The sequence below is a fragment of the Phyllobates terribilis genome, unplaced genomic scaffold (assembly GCF_046119375.1).
Source record: "Phyllobates terribilis strain yellow unplaced genomic scaffold, ASM4611937v1 Scaffold_1__5_contigs__length_1240528914, whole genome shotgun sequence".
NCBI lineage: Eukaryota > Metazoa > Chordata > Amphibia > Anura > Dendrobatidae > Phyllobates > Phyllobates terribilis.
In genome coordinates this window covers 525,307,040-525,328,063 of record NW_027362761.1, presented here as the reverse complement: position 1 = coordinate 525,328,063, position 21,024 = coordinate 525,307,040, and positions in this window count along the sequence as shown.

Here is a 21,024-nt window from a genome sequence, read left to right as displayed (position 1 = left end):
ATAGCCTTAGCTGATGTTTCTATTGAAACTATTTGGGAGTGCATATGACATTTTGATCTTGTTTTAGTTCCTTTTTTTATTTAAAATGTGCTGACCCAAAAATGGCAATTCTGGCTTTTCGATTTTGTTTTTGACATTTAACATACGTTTTAAATAAATTTATATTTCGTTGGATCTGACTTTTTCGGAGAAAACAAATGTTTATTTTTAATTTTTTAACTTCTTTAGTTTTGAATAAATGTTTTTCTTATATGTTATCTATTTAAGTTTTGATTTTTGGGTCCTTGTTAGTGTTGAGCATTCCGATACTGAAATATCGGGTATCGGCCGATATTCGCGGTATCGGAATTCCGATACTTAATTCCGATACTTTTACAATATCGAATACCGGAATCGGAAGTTCCCATAATGCCTGCGCTCTGCAGGGTCTCTGAAGGATGACAAGCTGGATGGCAGTGCTCAGCTGAGATCCAGCCTGTCATCAGAATGCCATCCCGGCGTGGGAGAATTCTCCTGATTGTTTAAAAGCCGGCGGGTGGTAAAAAGCCGCCGGCTTTTAAACAATCACACAGCCCCATACTGCTTCCCCGCAGCCTCCCACCCCGATCCTCCGCTCCCCTCGCCACCTCCCATCCCGATCGTAAGTTAGGACCGGGCGGGGAGCACAGCACAAGGAGAGGGGAGCGAAGGACCCGGGCGGGGAAGCCGGCAGTGAAAAGACTTCACCGCCGGCTTTCCCGTTCTGTGCTGCGCTTTCCCGCCGGTTATTTCAAATGAACAGCTGAGGTATCAGGTGATGCTGATCAGCTGTTCATTTGAAGTAGCCGCGGTACCCTCAGAGGGTTCATGTGAGTTCATGCTTGACTGCATGAACTCACATGAACTTTCCCACGGTCGCACAGGTCAGCCTCACCTCCCAGACCCGTCATGATTGGTGTGTGTGGGTGTCTGTGCGATGTGTGCGGGTGTGCGCGATATCTGTGCGATGTGTGCGGGTGTGTGCGGTGTCTGTGCGATGTCTGCGGGTGTGTGTGCGATGTCTGGGGGTGTGTGCGGGTGTGTGTGCGCGGTGTCTGTGCGATGTCTGCGGGTGTGTGCGGTGTCTGTGCGATGTCTGCGGGTGTGTGCGTGCAGGCAGACATAGGCCGATGTGACACTACTACTCCCATCGGCCTATGTCTGTCCCCCGTCCACTCGTGCCAGCAGGATCAGCTTGATGGGAGCAGTAGTTCCCATCAGCCTGATCCTGCTATATAAATTGCCTTACTGTGTCCCCTATAAATTTTAAATACGTGTCATTGGTGGCCAGTGGTTGCCTACAATAAATTAGTTCATACATTACCTGTCCCCGCCGATCGCCACCTAAAATAAAGTAAAAAAAAAAAATTACACCTATACTCACCTAAACACCTAATTCCCCGAAGCCATCGATCTCCTGTAATAAAATATAAAATAATAAACCACAACCTTATCCTTACCCCTCCGTAGTAGTCCACGAGTGTCCCACGAAGATCTCCAGTTCAGAGCAGCCACATAGAATGTGACCGCTCTGAACCGCTGCTGCCGCTAGAATGACGGGGCCGTAAAGCAGCCCCGTCATTGCATAAGCGGGTTCACCGGAGTTCAGGCAGCGCTGCTCCGGTCAACTCCTTTACGGCCCTGCTGTATCATGAGAAATTCCCACGGTACAGCAGTGCCGTAAAGGAGGTCTCCGGAGCAGCGCTGACTGAATGCACTCCGGTGACCTCAGTCAGTGGCTCCCGCTGCCGGGAGCGGACGTGTTCCCGGCAGTGTGAGCTTACAGCAGCCATGCACAGCTGTCACTATCTCCAGATGTGACAGCTGTGCATGGGAGATCAGCGCAGGAACGTGGACAGGTAACTATTTTTTTTTTAGTAAACTAAGAATTAAATAAAATGGTGTGTTTTATTTCAAATAAATTATTTTTTTCTGGGTATAGTGTGTTTTTTCTTTTTAACACTTTGTAGGTTAGTAATGGGGGTGTCTTATAGACGCCCATCATTACTAACCTGGGCTTCATGGCAGCTGGCGCTGACATGAACCCCAGCCCTATTACCCCCTGCCACCGCACCAGGGCAGCGTGGAAGAGCGAGGCTAAGTGCCAGAATTGGCGCATCCTATGGATGCGCCATTTCTGGGGCGGCTGACGGCTGGTGTTTCTAGCCTGGGAGGGGGCCAATATTCATGGCACCCTTCCTGGGCTTTTAATATCAGCCCCCAGCTGTCTGCCTAGCCTTTGCTAGCTATTAAATTAGGGGGGACCCCACGTCATTTTTTTGGGGGGGTCCCCCATTTTAATAGCTAGTAAAGGCTAGGTATTCAGCTGGGGGCTGATATTAGTAGTCTGGGAAGATCCGTGGGTATTACCCCCTTCCCAGGCTTCAAACATCTTCCCCAGCCGTCTGCTTAACCTCCGCTAGAGACTAAAATTATGGGGGATCCCACGCCAATTTTTTTTTTAAATAAATCCTTTATTTTAACACTAAATGACATTTGAGGAGTTAATAAAGATGCAGTCCCTAAATTATTATTTATTTTTTAATTAATTTTTCCCAGAAATTTTGACGTGGGCTTTGCCATATTTTTGTATGCCAGCCAGGTACAGCATCCAGCTTCTATGAACGCGCCATTTTCCGGGGCGGCTGCGGACTGCAATTTGCAGCGGGGGGGGGGCCCAGAAAGCTTGGGCCTCCCTGCGCTGCGGATTCCAGCCGACAGCTGCCTAGTTGTACCTGGTTGGACACAAAAATAGGGCGAAGCCCCACGTATTTTTTTTTTTAATTATTTCATGAAATTCATGAAATAATTTAAAAAAAATTGATGTGGGGCTTCGTCCTATATTTGTGTCCAGCCAGATACAGCAGGCAGGAATGTGCTGCCCCCAACCACCAGCTGCCTATTTGTACCTGGCCGGACACAACAATATAGGGAAGCCCTTTTTTTCTTAATTATTTCATGAATTTCATGAAATAATTAAAAAAAATAATACGTGGGGCTTCGCCCTATTTTTGTGTCCAGCCAGGTACAACTAGGCAGCTGGGGGCTGGAATCCGCAGCACAGGGAGGCCCAAGCTTTCTGGGCCCCACCCGCTGCAAATTGCAGTCCGCAGCCGCCCCGGAAAATGGCGTCTTCATAGAAGCGCCATCTTCTGGCGCTGTACCCAACTCATCCAGGGCCCTGGTGCGGTGGTTCACTGGGTAATAAAGGGGTTAAGGCCAGCTTGGCATTATCAGCTGGCCCTAAGCCCGAAATTCATGGGGTCACGCCAATATTAGACATGACCACCATGAATTTCTAGTAAAGTATTTAAAAAAAACACAACACCCAGAATAAAGTCCTTTAATTGAAATAAAGACACAATTCTTTATTGTTCTAAATTAAACTATACTTACCATCACGCCCATTCCAGCTGAAGACAGCGATCTCCTGCAATAAAAGAAAAATAATAAACCAACCTCATCCTTACCTTCCCATGGATCCCACGACAGCTTCAGCTCTGCTACATCGAGATGACAGGCTGGACCGCAGCAGAACGCTGCCATCCAGCCTGTCATCCCGCAGACACTGAGAAGCGCAGGCACGCTTGCGCTCCTCAGTGTCTCTCTGTGACGGCATAAAGATGAGCCGAGTTCATGTCCAATGAACTCAGCTCACCTCATGCACGTCACTGACAGCGTGGGAAAATTCTCCTGCACTCAGCGCTTCAGCGTGAGAATTCTCCCACTCTGTCAGTGACGTACATGAAGTGAGCTGAGTTCATTGGACATGAGCTCACCTCATGCACGTCACTGACAGCGTGGGGAAATTCTCACGCTGAAGCGCTGAGTGCAGGAGAATTTTCCCACGCTGTCAGTGACGTGCATGAGTTGAGGTCATTGGACATGAACTCGTCTCATCTTTATGCCGTCACAGCCAGACACTGCAGAGCGCAAGCATGCCTGCGCTTCTCAGTGTCTGCGGGATGACAGGCTGGATGGCAGCGTTCTGCTGCGGTCCAGCCTGTCATCTCGATGTAGCAGAGCTGGAGCCGTCGTGGGAACCATGGAAAGGTAAGGATGAGGTTGCTTTATTATTTTTCTTTTATTGCAGGAGATCGTTGGCTTCAGCTGGAATGGGCGTGACCGTAAGTATGGTTTAATTTAGAACAATAAAGAATTGTGTGTTTATTTCAATTAAAGGACTTTATTCTGGGTGTTTGTGTTTTTTTTTTTAACTTTCACTATGGGGTTAGTAATGGGGGTGTCTTATAGACGCCTCTCCATTACTAACCTGGGCTTGATGTCAGCTGGCATTATAAGCTGACATCAACCCCAGCCCTATTACCCCACTGCCACCGCTACAGGGCAGTGGGAAGAGCGAGGCTAAGTGCCAGAATTGGCGCATCCTATGGATGCGCCATTTCTGGGGCGGCTGACGGCTGGTGTTTCTAGCCTGGGAGGGGGCCAATATTCATGGCTCCCTTCCTGGGCTATTAATATCAGCCCCCAGCTGTCTGCCTAGCCTTTGCTAGCTATTAAAATAGGGGGGACCCCACGTCATTTTTTGGGGGGGGTCCCCCATTTTAATAGCTAGTAAGGGCTAGGTATTCAGCTGGGGGCTGATATTAGTAGCCTGGGAAGCTCCGTGGGTATTACCCCCTTCCCAGGCTTCAAACATCTGCCCCAGCTGTCTGCTTAACCTCCGCTAGAGACTAAAATTAAGGGGAACCCCACGGCAATTTTTTTTAAAATAAATCCTTTATTTTAACACTAAATGACAAATACAGTAATCAACACTGTCACTGTACTTCTTATATATGTGACTGACATGTTTCTATCTATCTAATCTATGTGTGATCCTCTATTCTTTCTATTCTAAATTGTCGGGTACAGATGCTGAATTGCCGGCTGGCTTTCTTAAAGAGACGGTGCATGAAAACACTATTATTTTTTTAAATAAATCCTTTACACTAAATGACAAGTACAGTAACCAACACTGTCACTGTGCTTCTTATATGTGTGACTGACATGTTTCTATCTATCTAATCTATGTGTGAAGCTCTATTCTTTCTGTTGTAAATTGTCGGGTACCGGTGTATGTGTAGCACCCCGAGGGCTCGGCTGCTACAGGGGTATTGCACCTCGAACCAGAGGTGTGATATTCCACTCCCGGGTAAGGATGGAGTGTGGACCAGGACTCAGTAAGCTGCATGCACCACACACACCCCATTTCCGAGGAACAGCTCAACGGTGCTCCCACTAGACAGAAGTGCAGGCACGACAGCATCTGTTCCTGGCTGGAGTGGGGAGGGGGTGGAATACCCAGTGGTGTAGGAGCAGATAGGGGTGGGTCTCTGGGCATAGGTAGGAGCCCATTGGTTGCTAGTCACCTGGGCTCGGGTGTCAGAAGGAGGTATATAAGGTGGGCACCATCTTAGATCAGAGTTCAGTTCAGGCAGGAGGAGAAGAAGACAGGAGCTCAGCCAGAGAGGGCTGACAGGGAGCTGTGGCTCAGTCTGGGCCCAGCTCCAGAGGCAGGCCTGGAGTGGAGGCCAGAAGCAACAGAGAGAGAGAGGAGGAGGAACAGAAAGGAAAGTAAGAAAGGAACTGGAACAGAGGAGAAAGGAAGCAAAGAACACAGAGAAAGGCCCAGAGACACGAAGGCAGAAGGAACCCCATATGCCCAGAGGAGATACTGGGTGAAGGGTTGGCAGAGCAGGGTACCGGAACCCGAATTGGTGGAGGCGACTAATCCTCAGCCAAAACCGGAGGTTGTGACCACATCTTGGTGCGACCCCTCACTACATCCACCAGAAAGGCATACCGTATAGGGTCAGGGAAACCGGAGAGAGGTTTCGCCAACAGAAGGCCCGAGGAAGCTGGACAAAGGTGGGTCACTAGTGGGGACGGCCAGTAGAAAGGAAGAGAGGGGAGCTCTGAACCACACTCTGGAATTGCCTGGGAGTTGACCGAGTCCCTCACCTGGTGGACGCAGCACGGCTTGGGCAGTCATCGCCTGCAGCATTGACCTGAATAACAACCGTGAGTAAAGCTTTGGAAACTGCAATTACAAGTCTCTGTGTTTCATCGCCGCACCAGCACCATCAGTACTGGGACACTCACACCATCACTACCACCATCATCCACATTAGCTGCCCTGAGGCAATACTCCTCCCATGGGGAGTTATCCCATACTCAGCTGCTCAACCAACAGCAGCCTCAGCGGTCGGCAGCGCAGCGGCGGTCCCCACTGACCGCAATCCACGGGTGGCGTAGTCGGACACTTATTACAATACAAATAGACTGCCACTGGTTTGACCACCCTGGGCACGGACCGGGTCACCGCCACGGAGAACTACAACCCCCAGCGATCCGGCTCCGGGTATTCCCCCTGCACAGCAGCAGCAGCACAGGCCCAGGGGGCGCGTCATATGCGCTGATGAATTGCCGGCTTTTCGCATAATACATTCTACATTATTCTTAGTTGTTTTACTTCATGTAGAATTAACCTACAAGGAAAGAAAGGGTTTATTTTCATTCCGATATTAGTGTCCCATTGACTTGCATTGGTTTCCGGTATCGGAATCGGCGTTATCCGATACTTTTTGAGTATCGGTCCGATCCAATCCGATACGATATTTCCTGATATCGGAAGGTATCGCTCAACACTAGTCCTTGTGTGTTCGCTCAAAAGTGGCCAGTTTTTTCTCTTATTTTATTCATGCTACTGCTCTGAGTACTTTATTTTACAAGATTCCTTGGGAGAGTGTATTTAAGCTGCACTGTATAAAAATTTGCATACTGGGCATGCTCAATAAAAAGGTCTGTGTCTTGAGAATTTTATGGCAGATTTAAAAAATACTCGAGGAAGCAACAGGAGAAAATCAGAGCAAAAGCTGGCCACTTTAGACTTTGGAGTGCACTGCTACTCTGCCTACTGTCTACTGCCTGCTTACACTCCTGACCCACTGACAGTTCAGATCTAAAGCATGGTTGTGCTTCTGGTCAGCACTGTGCACTCTCTGATTCTGCAAGCAGATGCAGCTTTATCTCTGCATCATGGAAGGAGCTCAATTACAGGGAAGTTGGTAAACACAAAGGCTCTATTGTGTCATCATTGATAGACTGCAGAATTGGCTAGGCATTGTGCAGTAATCAATAGAACCAAAATCATGCTTTGCTTGAGACAAGAGATTTTTTTTTTAATAAGAAAATTACAAAACTATTTTCTTTTGCAAGCACTTTGCAATTTTGGCCATTTGTCATAATAAGACTATCCCTTTAACTGGCTACAAAGTTAAGCAGGCCACAGGTTTCAAGCATTATGTGAAAGAAAAAGGATCTGTCTGCTGCCGAAAAGCATCAAATAGTGCAATGCCTTGAAGAAGGTATGAAAACATTAGATATTTCCCAAAAACGTAAGCGTGATCATCGTACTGTGAAGAGATTTGTGGCTGATACACAGCACAGATGTGTTTGTGCAGATAAAGGCACAATGAGGAAGGTTTCTGCCAGACAAATTCATCCAATTAAAAAAACAGCTACTAAAATACCATTTCAAAGCAGCAAACAGGTATTTGAAGCTGCTGGTGCCTCTGCCTCCTGCAAACCTCAAGGTGTAGTATCCTCCAGAGGCTTGCAGTTGTGCATAAACCTACTATCTGGCCACCCTTGAACACTGCTCACAAGCAGAAACAGTTGCAGAGGGCCCAGACATACATGACTCATTTTAAAACACTCTTGTTTACTAATGAGTGCCTTGCAAACCTGGATGGTCCAAATGGATGGAGTAGTTGATGGTTGGTGGATGGCCACCATGTTCAAACGAGGCTGCAATTTCAGCAAGGAAGTGTTGTAGTCATGTTTTGGGCCAGAATCATAGCGAGAGAGCTGATAGGCCCCTTTAATGTCCATGAAAATGTGAAAATGATCTTGGTATAGTATAGAGTTACTTACTGACCATTTTCTTTCATGGCACAAAAAGAAGAACCAGTGCCATCAGTAGTAAATAGAGATGAGCGTTGTTCTACTCGAACTGTTCGCCAATCTCAAATTCGAGCTGCTTTGGGCGGTGTTCGAGCCGTTCGGCGAACACGAACGATTTGAGAAAAATTCGGCTGTTCGAGGTTATGTTCGATAACTGTTCGTGCACCAAAATCATAACTGGATTTTTTCTCAGTAATGATGAAAATTAATGTTAATACGCAGTTTGAGTGTACAGCGGGATGGGGGGAGGGGCAGGGGATGGATCTCTGCAGGAATAATGAAGATCTCCATTTTTTTTTCTCTTTCCCGCATTTGCAGTGGGGAGGTGCAGTCTGTCAGCCTATCAGCAGCGCACACACGGAGCGAACTGCTGTTTTTCACACAAGCAAGGGCATGTGTCATTGGCAGTGTATGTCACATGTCCTTGCCCTATAAGACCAAGCCATTTTCCCCATCGCCACCATTTTCTCACTGCTGCAGCTGCGTGTTAGACGGCACCGCTGTTGCTGTGTGCACTATACCTTGTTAATTTCAAGCCAATTTTCGCACAAATCTACAGATAGCTTGGGAGTAGGGAATAGTTGTGATTGCAGTCCTTTTAAGGACTAGGTTACAGCATTTCCTACGACTTTTATCAGGCAGGTCTGTGCTCTTAAATAGATAGATTGTGGGAGTAAAGACTAATTGTAATTGCAGTCCTTTTCAGGACTAGGTTACATCAGTTCCTATCAGTTTTTGCCAGGCAGGTCTGTGCCAGTGCTGTGCAAGTTTTTTTCACAGCATTTGGCTGAATCTAGCAAAGCTAATCCTTTTTGGCCTATTGCAGAGTGTGTTAGTCAGTGGAGTAGCCTATCTGTGTTGCAAGATATACCACCTGTGTATAGAATACCAATTTTTTACTGCACCTAGTGAAGTAAAATCTTTTGGGCATAGCATCATTCTATTAGTCCATCTATACTGACCTCCATCAGGTTGCAAATTGAATATAATTTTTTTCTGCATCTAGCTCTGAAAAAATATTTGGGCTTCTAGCAGTGTGTGGGACTTGTTCTATTAGTCCATCTATACTGACCTCCATCAGGTTGCAAACTGAATATAATTTTTTTCTGCATCTAGCTCTGAAAAAATATTTGGCCTTCTAGCAGTGTGTGGGACTTTCTCTATTAGTCCATCTATACTGACCTCCATCAGGTTGCAAATTAAAAATAATTTTTATCTGCATCTAGCTCTGAAAAAATATTTGGCCTTCTAGCAGTGTGTGGGACTTTCTCTATTAGTCCATCTATACTGACCTCCATCAGGTTGCAAATTGAAAATAATTTTTATCTGCATCTACCTCTGAAAAAATATTTGGGCTTCTAGCTGTGTGTGGGACTTGTTCTATTAGTCCATCTATACTGACCTCCATCAGGTTGCAAACTGAATATAATTTTTTTCTGCATCTAGCTCTGAAAAAATATTTGGCCTTCTAGTAGTGTGTGGGACTTTCTCTATTAGTCCATCTATACTGACCTCCATCAGGTTGCAAATTAAAAATAATTTTTATCTGCATCTACCTCTGAAAAAATATTTGGGCTTCTAGCAGTGTGTGGGACTTGCTCTATTAGTCCATCTATACTGACCTCCATCAGGTTGCAAACTGAATATAATTTTTTTCTGCATCTATCTCTGAGAAAATATTTGGCCTTCTAGCAGTGTGTGGGACTTTCTCTATTAGTCCATCTATACTGACCTCCATCAGGTTGCAAATTAAAAATATATTTTTTTCTGCATCTACCTCTGAAAAAATATTGGGCTTCTAGCTGTGTGTGGGACTTGTTCTATTAATCCATCTATACAGACCTCCATCAGGTTGCAAATTGAATATAATTTTTTTCTGCATCTAGCTCTGAAAAAATATTTGGCCTTCTAGCAGTGTGTGGGACTTGTTCTATTAGTCCACCTATACTGACCTCCATCAGGTTGCAAATTCAAAATAATTTTTTGTCTGCATCTAGCTCTGAAAAAATATTTGGCCTTCTAGCAGTGTGTGGGACTTTCTCTATTAGTCCATCTATACTGACCTCCATCAGGTTGCAAACTGAATATATTTTTTTTCTGCATCTACCTCTGAAAAAATATTTGGGCTTCTAGCTGTGTGTGGGACTTGTTCTATTAGCCCATCTATACTGACCTCCATCAGGTTGCAAATCGAATATAATTTTTTTCTCCATCTAACCCAGCCAATAGTTTTGGCCTAATACCACAGTTTGGCCACTCAGCTCTGCTCGGTTCCTATCCATTGTTTTTTTGTGCAAACAACTCCAGAGTTGTGAATTAGTTAACCATCAAAATGAGAGGAAAAAGGCCTGCTGCTGGTGGAAAGGGGAATAGGCGTGTTGGGAAGGGGAAAAAAGGTTGTGTCCGTGGGGTAGGTGTTAAAGCAACAGTAACATCTGCAGAAGAAAGACCATCTTCCAGCCAAACTAAAATGTCTACTTCTTTTAGCGGACATAGTGATAAGATCCCTTTCTTACGGCCACTCCAATCGCTACAAATTCCAGATGAGGCACAAAAACAGCAGGTGCTTCAACGGATGTCAAGTGCTCCTTTAAGTGGGCTCTCCTCCACATCAACTTCAACATCACAAATACTCCAGTCCTCAAAGGTGTCACCCCAATCGCATTTGCTTCCTCACAGCTCCCAAATCTCCAGCTGCCCATCTGAGTATGAGGTAGAACAGATGGTTGAGTCTGCAGAGCTGTTTACTCATACTATAGCCTGGGAATCAGAGGTCGACTCCAGCGCTTCTGTGAATTCAGACGAGGAAATGATCTGCACTGATGCCCAGAATCTTTATGAGTCGGATCCAGGACCAGATGCAGAAGGTTCTGACCATAATGTAGACCCTCATTCCCAAACTGTAACTCCTGTTGGTGGAGACAATGAGGAAGACGATGATGAGACTCAAATACCTGATTGGAGCGACAACTTTAGTTTTTTGTCAGGGCAGGAACAGGTTGGCTCTGAGGACGACGGGTGTGATAATGCACAGGGTGATGATGATGAGGTTGGAGATCCCACTTACTGTCAACCCACAGTCAGCCAAGAGATGAGGTCAGCAGAGGAGGTGGAGGAAGATGCTAGTGACGACGAGGTCAGGTTGCGCCTTCCTGGACAGAGACGTAGTACTGGAAGCACGTCAACAACTGCATCCTCAAACACAACTCTGCCTCTCACCACAAGTCGTGGTGGCTCTTCAGGTCGCATGGGTGCTAAGCCTTGCATAGCCTGGCCATTTTTTCAGATCGATAAAGATGACCCAACTCGTGTTATCTGTAACATTTGTCAGCAAAAGCTAAGTAGAGGCCAAAAAATACATAGTTTGAGTACTTCATGCATGAACCGGCACATGGACATGAAGCATAAGTTGCAGTGGGAAGCTCAGTGTGCTACAATGCTGCCTAGCCGGCCGGGCCAACCACCGTCTGCCATATCTTGTGCATCCGCGGCCTCTTCATCCTCTGTGACTGGGGGGACAGCAGTCACACCTGTTTTGGGGCGCAGACCTGCCACCTCTTTACCCGCAACAGCCAGCGTGATTGGCAGGTCATCATTTTCTTTGGAGGTGGTAACAGCAGCTGGTGTTGAGCGCTGTCCGACATCGATAGCACCACCTTTGGATCAAGGCAACCTAACATGTCCGCCTGCATCTTCCTCACAGACCGGCAGTTTGCCGGGGACACCCTTATCAACCCTGTCTAAGCACAATAGCCAGCCCTCGGTCCCTCAGATGTGGACAAGTAAAAGACCATTTCCTCCTAGCCATGGGAAAGCTAAGAGGTTGAATTTCACCATCTGCAAGCTCTTGGCTACAGAAATGCTGCCTTTCCGCCTGGTGGACACAGAGGATTTTCGAGACCTTATGTCCGTCGCAGTGCCCCAGTACCAGATGCCCAGTCGGCACTACTTCTCAAAGAAAGGTGTGCCTGCGCTCCACCAGCATGTCGCACACAACATCACCGCTTCTTTGAGAAACTCTGTGTGTGACAGGGTGCATTTCACCACAGACACTTGGACGAGTAGGCATGGACAGGGGCGTTACATGTCGCTGACTGGGCACTGGGTAACTATGGTGACAGCAGGACAAGGGGCTGCTGTCCAAGTCTTGCCGTCCCCACGAGTTGTGCGTCAATCCTCTTTATGTCAAAGTTCCTCCACTGCTTCTGCCTCCTCAACCTCCTCTCGGTCTTCCACCTGCACCCAAAGCCTGTCTGGTCATGCCACAAGCTTTCTAACTGCGCAGAAGGGATCCTGCACACCTCCTTACTATGCTGGCAGTAGGGCTCAACGTCATCAGGCGGTTTTTACTTTGAAATGTTTGGGAAATGTGAGTCACACAGCTGAGGAGTTGTGGTCAGCTCTGGAGAACCAATTTCATGAATGGTTGTCTCCACTGGACCTGAAACCAGGGAAGGCCATGTGCGACAATGCTGCAAACCTGGGTGCGGCCCTTCGCCGGGGCAATGTCACACACGTGCCTTGTATGGCTCACGTGTTGAACCTGGTTGTCCAGCACTTTTTAGCCCACTATCCCAGACTAGATGGCCTTCTGCAGAGGGCACGGTCGCTGTGTGCTCACTTCCGCCGTTCGCATCCCGCAGCTCAGCGACTTACATCTCTACAGAAGTCGTTGGGCCTGCCACTTCACCAGCTAAAATGCGATGTGCCTACCCGGTGGAATTCAACTCTGCACATGTTGCAGCGACTGTGGCAGCACCGACAAGCCCTGGTGCAATACGTTCTGACGTATAGCCTGGGCCAGCGAGATCCAGAGGTGGGGCAAATCACGCTGGAGGAGTGGTCTCAGATCAGGGACCTATGCACCCTTCTGCACAGTTTTGAAATGGCGACGAAGATGTTTAGTGCTGATGATGCCATTATCAGCATGACTATTCCGGTGATTTACATGCTGGAGCACATGTTAAACAGAATTCGGAGTCAGGTGGTGGCACAAGAGGAGGTGGAGGAAGTAGAGGAGGAGGAGTTGTATGCGGAAGGGCTAACATCTGCAAGGTCCAGACGGTCGGCAGCACCAAGGCGGCAGGCATGTGAGGGTGGGGGAGATGGTTTTACCAGGGCGCATGGTAGCAGCCAAACTAGTGAGGAAGGTGCAGGAGCCCAGGAAGAAGTGGAGGACGAACTGATGGAAGACTCATCAGATGAGGGAGACCTTGATCACATTTCTGTTGTGCGAGGTTGGGGGGAGAGGACAGAGGAAGGAAGCATGATTGTTACCTTGCCACCAACACAACAGGGACTTAAAGCTCCTGGATGCGCAACACACATGAGTGCCTTCTTGCTGCACTACCTGCAACATGACCCTCGAATTGTGAGAATTAGAAATAATCCTGACTACTGGGTTGCCACACTGTTAGATCCCCGGTACAAAAGTAAATTTGCCGAAATTATTCCTGCCATAGAAAGGGATGCACGCATGCAGGAGTATCAGCAGAGACTGTTGCAGAATCTTACATGTGCTTTTCCACAAAACACCAGTGGTGCACGTAGTGAATCTCACAGTTCCAACTTGCCAACCGTGGGACCGTCAAGTGTTCAGCACTCAAACCGTAACAGAACCACAGTATCTGCTGGTAACATCAATTTTGCGGAATCATTTCACCACTTTTTTAGCCCATCCTTTGCAAGGCCACAGGAGACAAGAAGTCTGACACATAGTCAACGCCTAGAGACGATGGTACAGGAGTATCTCCAAGTAAACATTGAAGCCATGACTGTGTCACTGGACCCTTGCTCTTTTTGGGCTTCCAATCTGGATAAATGGCCGGAGCTAGCCACTTACGCCTTGGAGATCTTGTCATGCCCCGCAGCCAGCGTTCTGTCTGAACGTGTGTTCAGCGCTGCTGGTGGTGTGCTGACAGATAAGCGCACGCGGCTCTCCACTGATAATGTAGACAGACTCACGTTCATAAAGATGAACAAATCATGGATCCGAAACGACTTTTCTACCCCTGTGTCATCCTGGGGAGAGTAAAAGCTTGATGATTGGTTAAAATCACCCTACCAACCGTTTTAAGCTTTCAAATTACTAATCATGTTTATCTGTATCTTGGCTGGAAAATAATTTGGGCTTTGTAGCAGTGTGCAGCACTGATTCTATTAGGCCATCTATAATAAGCTCCACCAGATTTAAAATTACTAATCATGTTTATCTGTATCTTGGCTGGAAAATAATTTGGGCTTTGTAGCAGTGTGCAGCACTGATCCTATTAGGCCATCTATACTAAGCTCCACCAGATTTAAAATTATTAATAATTTTTAGCTGCATCTAGCTCGGAAAATAATTTTGGGGCTCCGAGATGCGCAAGACACATAAGTGCCTTCTTGCTGCACTACCTGCAACATGACCCTCATATTGTCAGAATTCGAAGTAATCATGACTACTGGGTTGCCACACTCTTAGATCCCCCAAACTTTTCGATCAACCTTTTCATTTTAATAAAGACCAAAAAAATGGTCATTTTTGAAATTATAAGCATTAGCAGGTTATTAGAAACTGAAATCAAACAGTTTTCAACTCAAAACTTTATTCTAGGTGATGTTACATTTTCACATAGGACCCCTTGTTCGAAAGGAGCTTCTGAACTCTCTCGTCCATTGAATTTGTCAGGTTTTGGATGGTTTCTGCTTCAATTGTTTCGCATGAGGACAGAATACCCTCCCAGAGGTGTTGCTTAGATGTGAACTGCCTCCCGCCATCATAGACACTCCTTTTGATGATGCTCCAGAGGTTCTGAATGGGGTAGAGGTCAGGGGAGCATGGGGGTCACACCATAAGTTTGTCCCCTTTTATGCCCATATCAGCCAGAGATGCAGATGTTTTATGTGCAGCATGAGATGCTGCATCTTGTTGTTCGGGGGACGTTGGAGGCACAAGCAGCTTGAAAAACTTGTCTGCTGCTATGACAAGGCTTTTTTGCCGCTGCTCTTTTACCCTGACGTAATTGCCTGTAGGAAAGAGTCCTCAATTTGCCCTTATCAGCACGCACACGTGTGTACTGTGAATCAGCTACATACTTCTTGATTGCCAAGACACTTCATCCTGATCATCGCACAATGTTGATTGTAGTCATGCCTTGACCTAAACACTCCACAATTTGTTGCTTCTCAGCAGCCGACACATCCTTTTTCTTTCCCATTTTGGCAGAAAATGTAGGCTGCTTAATAATGTGAGACAGCCTTCTTAAGTAGTCTTGCCTTTCATTGGACACACCTGCCAAACTAATTAGCACAGGTGTCTGCAATTGCTTACAGTGATATAAAGAGCCCTGACACACATCACCATCAATGAGTTTAACTGACAAACAAACAAATTCTTCCCTTATCACTCCTAAACACTTTTTGCATAATAATTTGGAACACAGTGTACATGTGCTTTTCCACAAAACACCAGTGGTTCACGTAGTGAATCTTACAGTTCTAACTTGCCAACCGTGGTCTGTATGGAGTTGTTCAATAAAGGGCCCAAAATTAAGATAACATAGATGGGAGAGGTCTCTATGAATAGGAATTCCTAAGTATTTGATACCCTGTGAGGGCCAGGCAAAGGGAAAGTTGGACTGGATGGAATCCTATATGGATTTGGGGAGGGAGACATCGAAAGCCTCAGACTTCGCTGCATTGATTTTAAAATTTGACCATGTAACAAAGTGATCTATTTCAGCCATAACAGCATGGATGGATATATGTGATTGAGTGATATATACTAGGACATCATCAGCAAATAGAGAGCACTTGTACTCGGTGCCTCCCACCTCAATCCACCTAATATTGGGGTTATGGCGAATTGATGAGAGCAGGTGCTCCGTCACTAGGATGTATAAGAGAGGGGACAGAGGACATCCCTGCCTTGTCCCATTGGTGATTGTGAAAGGTGATGAAAATGTTCTGATACACCCCCTGGGCCTTGGGACACCCGGAGCCGGACCCTTTTTGGTGGATGCTGGTGGTTGTAGTCTTCGTGGCAGCGACCCTGTTCCATGGCTCAGGGTGGTCAAACCAGTGGCGGAACTATTTATGTGGTTTTGATGTTTAAATGTCCGACTACGCCACCCGTGGATTGCGGTCAGAGTGAACTGCCGCTGCAGGGCAGACCGCTGAGGCTGGTGTTGTGGGTGCAGCAGAGCGTAGCATAACTTCCCACGGGAGAAGTCCCAGAAGACTGGAGAAGAGCAAATGTTGTTCCTATCTTCAAAAAGGGGAAGAAGGTGGACCCAGGGAACTATAGGCCGGTGAGTCTGACTTCTATACCAGGAAAGATCTTTGAACAAATTATTAAACAACATGTATGTAAGTACATGGATAAGAATGAAGTGATTAACCAGAGTCAGCATGGGTTTGTAACTAACAAGTCATGTCAGACTAACTTAATTTCCTTCTATGACAGAATCACTGACTGGGTGGATCAGGGAAATGCTGTAGATATAGTATATCTTGACTTCAGCAAAGCATTTGACAAAGTATCTCACACCATCCTTATTGAAAAAATGACCAAGTATGCAATGGACCAGGCAACTGTTAGGTGGATTCATAACTGGCTTAGTGATCGGACTCAAAGGGTGGTTGTAAATGGCTTCACATCCAGCTGGATGAATGTCTCAAGTGGGGTACCACAGGGATCTGTCCTGGGACCTGTATTGTTCAACATCTTTATCAATGATTTAGATGAAGGAATTGAGGGTAAACTGATTAAATTTGCTGATGACACAAAGCTAGGAGGGATAGCTAATACTAGAGAAGAGAGAGAGAGGATTCAAAAAGACCTAAATAAACTGGAGCAGTGGGCAGCAAACAACAGAATGGTTTTTAACAGGGAAAAATGCAAAGTACTACATCTGGGCAATAAAAATGAAAAAAGCATATACAGAATGGGAGGAATAGAGCTAAGCAACAGTACATGTGAAAAAGACTTAGGTATACTAATAGATCATAGACTGAACATGAGTCAACAGTGTGATGCAGCAGCAAAAAAGGCAAATACAATTCTGGGATGTATTAACAGAAGCATACAGTCTAGATCACGTGAAGTCATTATCGGTCTTTACTCCTCTTTGGTCAGACCTCATCTGGAATACTGTGTACAGTTTTGGGCACCACATTTTAAAAAAGACATAGACAAACTGGAGCAAGTTCAGAGAAGAGCGACCAGAATGGTGACTGGTCTTCAAACTATGTCCTATGAGGAACGGTTGCAGGATTTGGGAATGTTTAACTTGCAAAAAAGAAGACTGAGAGGAGACTTAATAGCGGTCTACAAATATGTCAAGGGCTGTCACATTGTAGAAGGATCATCTTTATTCTCATTTGCACAAGGAAAGACTAGAAGCAATGGGATGAAACTAAATGGGAGGAGACACCGATTAGATATTAGAAAAAACTTTTTGACAGTTAGGGTGATTAATGAGTGGAACAGGCTGCCACGAGAGGTGGTGAGTTCCCCTTCAATGGACGTCTTCAAACAGAGGCTGGACAGACATCTGTCTGAGATGATTTAGTGAATCCTGCTTTGAGCAGGGGGTTGGACCAGATGACCCAGGAGGTCCCTCCAACTCTACCATTTTTATTTATGAGGAGTATAGCCTCAGGGCAGTGTATGCGGAGGATGGGGGTGATGGTGCAGGGCAGCAGCAGTAACGACACGGAGTCAGTGATGCTGTCCAGGGCCTTTACTCACAGTTCTTATTATCCAGACCACGTCTGCAGGTAACAGCTGCCCACGTCGTACTGTGCTCACCAGGTGAGGGGCTCAGACAACTCCCAGATAACTTTGGAGCGCTTCACAGGACCCCCTTTGTGTGTCCTTTGTCTGGCCTTTCTTACCAACCCTTCTGTCCGGCTGCCTCGGGCCTCCTCTTGGTAAACTTGGCGCCAGTTTCCCTGACCCTATGTGGTGCCTTCCTAGCGGGTGTAGCGAGGGGCTGCGCCACATAAAATGTCAGAGCCTCCGGTTTCTAGCTGAGGGTCATTTCCTGCCTCCACTAGTTTCGGGGACCAGTCTCCCCCTTTGGCCTGACCCCTCCACGCAGGTGGATTCGGGCGTGCGGTGGCGACTCGCCCGTCCGCACCCCTGGGATCCCTTCATTCCTCGTTCCTGGAGCCTTCTCCGCTCCTCTTCCTTCCTTCTCCCTCTTCCAGGCCTGGGCCTCTGTTACTAGGCCCGCCTCCGGAGCAGAGCTCTTGCAGAGCCCCTACTCCCTGCCACTTCTGCTCAGACTTCTCTGCACTGAACTAAGATGGTGCCCACCTTTTATACTCCCTTCTCAATGCACCCAGGAACTGCTTCCTCCCTGCTCCTGCACTACAGGGTTCCCCTTCCTCAGTGTTCCCTCCCCCCACTCCAGCCAGGGACAGGGACTGTCGTGCCCATCTCAGAGGCATATTGGTCGCCCTGCCCCACGGCAATGTGGTGTAATGCATGCAGGTGTCGGGTCCTGATCCACACTCCATCCTTACCTGAGAGTGAGATATCACACCTCTGGGTGAGGTGCAATACCTCTGTAGCAACCGAGCCCTCAGGGTGCTACAGTTCCATTTATCTTCAGCCTAGGTGACGTATTGTGATACAGGGCCGTGATTTTGGCTATAAAAGGGTCCCCTAGACCCCTACCCCAAGCTTTTCAAGAGAATCATATATGGCGTGCCAGGAGACTCTATGGAATGCTTTCTCAGCATCCAACGAGAGTATCTAATTACAAATTTTTAACTGCATCTAGCCCAGGAAATACTTTGTGCCTAGTAGCAGGGTCTGCTAGTCAGCGGATTATCCCGGCTGTTAAGCAAGCTACACCACCTGTAGTTTAGACACTTAATTTTTTCAAAGGAAATGCTTCGGGACCATGGGATACTCAGTGAAGAGCATCAGGAGGCACCCCAAGGCATAGGGGCTGGGACTGGCAGTAGGATGCCTTGCGGTGGACAGCCGAGCTCGATCCTTATAAAAGCTTTTTAACTGCAGCAGCTTTAGTGGACGCTACTGGAGCTGGAATTACGCGGCTGCTGGCATGAGACTTGCTCTCCAATAGATCCTTGTAAATGGATTTAAAGTGTATTCATTCAAATTAGAGAGACAATTTAAATTAAAAAGCTTAGAGCTGCCTCCACCACAGGGGGGCTCGCTCGACCCACCAGCGGACAGGCACCAGTATTGGGAGAGGGGAGCTGGCTGTCAGGGTTCACCGCGGCTCTGGCACAAACCCGGCGACACGGAGGTGGCACGGGCAGGAGCGGACTGAACGTGTCGGCTTCTCACTTTTTGGATTTTAGAAGGGCATGACATGCCTATATTTGTGTCTCCCCCTCCTTTTACTCCTCCACCTCTTTTCTTTTCGCATGACTATATGTACTTGTCACTTTTCCATGTGTTAGTTGTGTCTTCTGAGCAGTTTGTCAGCTTTTGGACACCTTTGAAGGTGTTTTCTATGTGTTTCTATGTGTTTTTGTTTGCCTGCCATTGGTTTTAACGGTGTTCGAAGGTGTTCGACGAACAGTTCGACGAACAGTTCGGCGAACACACGGGTGTTCGACGAACCTAACCGAACTCGAACACTACGGGGGTGGCTCAACACTAGTAGTAAAATCTTCTTCATGCATGACAATGTACCATCTCATGCTGCAAAGGATACCTTTGAGTCCTTTGCTGCTATGGGCATAAAAGGAGACAAACTCAGGTTGTGGTTACCACCCTTCCATGACCTCAACCCTATTGAAACCCTTTGGAGTAGCCTCAATTAAAAGATCTATGAGGGTGGGAGGCAGTTCACATCAATACAGCAGCTCTGGGAGGCTATACTGACATCCTGCAAAAAAATTCAAGCAGAAACTGTACAAAAACCTACAAGTTCAATGGATGCAAAAATTGTGATGGTGATGTCAAAGAAAGGATCCTATGTTAATATATAACTTTGCCTGTTAAGATGTTTTTCATTGGAAAAGCTTTTGATTTGAGTAAATGTAACCTCTTAATGCTGAAAATTCAACAAATGACCATTTTCAGTTTTTTACAACATATAAAATGTTTGGAAACTCTGTTACACATAATAATTTGGAACAGAGGACTTTTAGTTTTTAAAAAAATACTGTCCGATAAAAAGTGATTTATATAATGGTTGAGGAATTAAACATTGTACTGACTCATTTGCATCAACCATTTAGGAAAATCAGAGAAAAATACAATTTGCATAATCATTTGGAACGTGGACACAGTGTATATTCCAGACGATCATAGTCATTAGAATTTTGGAAACCTAATGAAGTAAGTTTCGAAATTTGTCAATAGAATGTGAAATGAAAAGGTAAAGTGGAGACATTTTCAAGATTGTGCTGAAAAATATTTTCCCCTCAAAGGAGAAGGAAGTAAAGCGATGTGTTCTGGTTCAGCGGAGGTGTTATCACACTCAATATGCTGATTCTACAGGATAACATATTTCCCTTCACTAAGTAATGCAGGGAAGTAAACAATGGAATTATAATTACTGAATAAATACATTTTAGTGAAGGTGCAAGTTTCTGATGCAGCTGATGAAATCTTTTTTAATTGAAGTGTAATATGAAATATTAAGTAATAATAACTGAGTGCACTTTAAGTCGGATGAGACCGATTTCTGCCCTGGGAAAACACTGCAACAGTTGTGACTGAGCACCAGCATGACAAAGACAGTTCAAGGAAACACAAGCGGCATCCAGGAATGTGATTTCTGAGATATTCAAGGACATGGACTTTGGCTTTAAAAATTTGAGAATTTAATTGGAGTTCAGAAGACCAGAGATAAGCAAATCAGCAAAAATTCTAATTTGCATATTTACTCAAATTTGTCCAGGAAGTTTTCATAGCATTTATTCGATAGAAATCAAATGTGCTTAATTATATTCCGGGGTCTGCATGAAAGTCATAAAATACCTAAGTAGTACCTCCATATGTAAATAATGCTACCATTTAATGCCTATATAACATTTCTGCCTAACTGAAATTGCCATTATGTG